The sequence below is a fragment of the Chrysemys picta genome, unplaced genomic scaffold, assembly GCF_011386835.1.
Source record: "Chrysemys picta bellii isolate R12L10 unplaced genomic scaffold, ASM1138683v2 scaf113, whole genome shotgun sequence".
In the NCBI taxonomy this organism is placed as follows: domain Eukaryota; kingdom Metazoa; phylum Chordata; order Testudines; family Emydidae; genus Chrysemys; species Chrysemys picta.
Genome location: NW_027052820.1, coordinates 48,698 through 52,564, shown reverse-complemented (window position 1 = coordinate 52,564; position 3,867 = coordinate 48,698).

Below are 3,867 nucleotides of genomic sequence, written 5' to 3'. Positions count from 1 at the left end.
CCCACAACTGCTGCCTTTCCAGATGGACTTCCTGTCCCAGAACAAGGGCCTGACGCTCCATCCAGACCCAGCAAAACTCCATCTCAAAGCGTGGCTCCTCTTTGGTTCCAACATGGGGAATTGAACTGTTCGGAGAAAGTAAAATAGGTAAAAAAAAGTTGCCTCACCACTAACAATACTTACTGCCACAAGTGAAGAAGATTCTCCCTTTGGTGTCACCAATGACAGCTGGATGCAACCAAGGCGCTTCTGTCGATGATCCTAGGCTACCTACTAGAAATGAAGGAAACGGGGTTAGCCATAAGCTCTATTAAAGTACACCTCGCTGCCATTACGGCCCTCCATGAACAGAGAGAAGGGGCTTCAATATTCATTCACCCGATTACACGGTGCTTTCTAGCAGGTATACAGAACATGTACCCAGAAGTACACCAACCTGCACCACCATGGGCTCTCAATCTTGTGTTCAAATGTTTCACAAGACCACCCTTCGAGCCTCTAACAACCTACTCGCTCCTTCACGTGTCACTGAAGGTCGTATTACTAGTGGCAATCACGTCTGCCAGACGTGTCAGCAAAATAGGAGCATCGATGACTGAATGACTGTACACTGTATTTACCAAAGACAAAATCATGTCATGTCCTCACCCAAAATTCTTGCCCAAAGTGGCTACAAATGTTCATATTACCCAAACCATACACTTACCTGCCTTCCAGCCCAAGCCACATAATGACTCCCGAGAAGCAACATTGCACATGCTGGATGTCAGACTGGCTGTAGCCTTCTACTTGGACAGAACTAAACCATTTCGCAAGTCACCAAGACTATTCGTCTCTACAGCAGAGTGCTCCAAGGGCTCTACAATATCGACGCAGAGACTGTCTAAAATGGGTCTCTACCTGTATTCAAACTTGCTACCACCTGCATCACAAAGAACCCACCATGGGCATCAGATCCCACTCAACGCGAGCCACGGTGACATCGATTGCACTCTTGAACAATGTCCCCTTAATAGATGTTTGTAGAGCTGCAACCTGGACATCGGAGCTCACTTTTGTAAAGCATTACGCTATCACCCAAGGCCTAGTCTCAGACTCTATTGTTGGCCTTACAATGCTCTCATAACACACTTATACATAACTCCTAACCCCTACCACCCTGGAGGGGTACTGCTTTACAAGCACCTTGAGTGGCGCACCCACAGGGACACCACTCGATGAAGAAGAAGAAGTTACTCACCATGTGCAATAACTATGGTTCTTTGAGTTGTGTGTCCCTGTGGGTATTCCACTACCCACTCTCCTCTCATCTACTTCCAGTAGAGAAGGAACTGAGGGGACAGTCAGGGGGGCGCACGCTATAGGAGGTGCCAGTGGCTGCCCTTCCCCCTACCCAGTACTGCTGCGAGAAATCTCTGATCTCCAGCGCACAGACGCACCGACACCTAGAGTGGAGCACCCACAGGGACACACATCTCGAAGAACCATCGTTACTGCACAAGATGAGTAATTTCTTCTTACACTAAATCGATATCATCACACAGTAAAAATCACAGTACACTGGCCAAAACACAGTATTCACAAGGCCTCTCATTTTCAGTTTTTATTTTAAAATGTCCTGGGAATTTATTTAATGTAAAAGTGGGTGAAAATTGGTGCAAAAAAAATAACTTCACAGTTTCCTGGGGCAATAATGGGGGCCGGGAGGACAGAAGAAAAGTCAGAGTATTGAAAGTAAAAACAGTTTAATGCTTTAATGTATTTAATAACTGTATTTAGCTGATAGCTGAAAATACAGTCCAGCTTGAGAGAATGCTTAAAGAACTGACTGCGAAAAGTAGTCAAATAGGATTAAAAATGAACCAGTCGAAAACAAAATATATGAGATCAGATGTTCTGCCAAGAACCCAAATTACTCAGGGAGAAGAGCAGATCCAAGAGGCTGACAAATACGTTTATTTGGGCCAGGAAGTCAAGATGCGCCACGATCAGAAAGGCAAACTGTCGCGCAGGAAAAAAAGCTGGATGGTGCACATTCAACGACATCAGGGACATCTTCCAAGGAAAGATCAGCAAAACAACTCGTGCAAATCTTTTTAACTTGACCGTGCTTCCAGCGATGCTATATGGCAGCGAAACACGGTCGCTGATGAAGACTGAAAAATATCAACTGTCTGTCACACAGAGGGCAATGGAATGAACATTTTTGGGCATTTCGCTCCGCAATCGCATCCCCAATGAAATAATTAGGCAGCAGTCTGGAGTCTGAGATGTTGTCAAAAGCAAGCTCCACAAAATGCGGTGGGCGGGACATGTGGCCTGACTCAGTGACAACAGATGGACTGCAGCTATATCTGAGTGGCATCCGCGAGAACTGAAACAGCCATGCGATTGGCCTCCGGTGGGATGATTTCTTAACAAGGACCTATGGACAAACATGGCGAAGGATGGCCAGAGCAAGAGAAGATTAGAAGATGTGTTGTGATCGGCTCAGTCTTAAAGCAACTAGTATGTACAAGTATGCAAGTGGAACCCTTCTGCCAGTCAATACAACACAAAACTGGTTTGAGCCTCCACCCAGTGACCTGGGCACCTCTAGAGGAAATACTGCCCCTCTCACAAACAGAGTCTGAGTGTAGCAGAGAAACTTTTAATGAAAGGAGGGAAGTAACTCAGCATTAATTTGGGAAAATGGAGGGTTCATAACATAAACCATGAGCAAAAGACCCACCTACAAATAAGTTGGGCTGTGTCCTTCTCCCTCAGGTTCTTAAGTCCAGCAACCCAAAAGTCCCTTTCACGTGTCCGTCCCTTTTCTGCACACCACACTACCCGCCGGCTCAGCGGGTAGCAATCGATGTATCGGGGATTGATTTATCGTGTGTAGTATAGACATGATAAATTGATCCCTGATTGTTCTCCCGTCGACTGCTGAACTCCAGCTTGGCGAGAGGCGGAAGCAAAGTCGACGGGGGAGCCGCGGCCATCGATCCCGCGCCGCAAGGACGCGAAGTAATTCTAAGTTGATCTAGGATATGTCGACTTCAGCTACACTATTCTCGTAGCTGAAGTTCCGTATCTTAGATCGACCCCCCGTCCCCCAATGTGGACCAGGCCTTACAGTGCAGACCCAGAGTCCAGAGGTGCATCTGCAGAATTCACCTCCCACCCTGGGTGGAGGGTGCGGGTAAAAGAGGCACATTACTCGCTCTGTTGCCCGAGCACTTGCGTGCCGCTCCTCTTTGCCAGCTGCATTGACAGCCGATTGGTGCCCCGCTCTTCTTCGTCACTGCGCCTCACCTCCGGGCTCTGCCAATTGCCACCTCGCCAGCTGACTGTCAGTCACCTTCTACTGCCACCTGCCTCTCATGCTGTGACGTCTGCAGGTCAGTCTCTTAGTGATTTTCAGCTCTGGGCACAAACACGGTCCCACCACAAGCAATTTTAGCTCTCAGTGATTTTTAGCTCTTAGCAGGGTGGGCAGAGACACTGCCCAACCACAACTGATTTCAGCTCCAACTGAGATTTTAAAATAACGAAGGGGCTCCTAATGAAGTCTATTTAGCTCTCTCTTTGAACAGTGGGGAGGAACAGGTTAAACCAGACCAGAGACCCTTAAGAAGACTCCACACTTCCTGATTGGTACATCTGTCCCCCCTTACTTTCATAGGCCTCTGGCATTCCAGGCCCTGGCTTAACAAGCTGGTCAGCTGATGGTGACCCCCCTCATTTGGGACAGGTTAAGCACAGTTCTGCTCCCCGTTGTTCCTACAATAATGACATCATTGAAACAATATTTCACTACTCCTTCATTCAGTACTAGAGTGATTTGTAACCCAGCACCAGCCAAAGTTGATTTATTTGAGC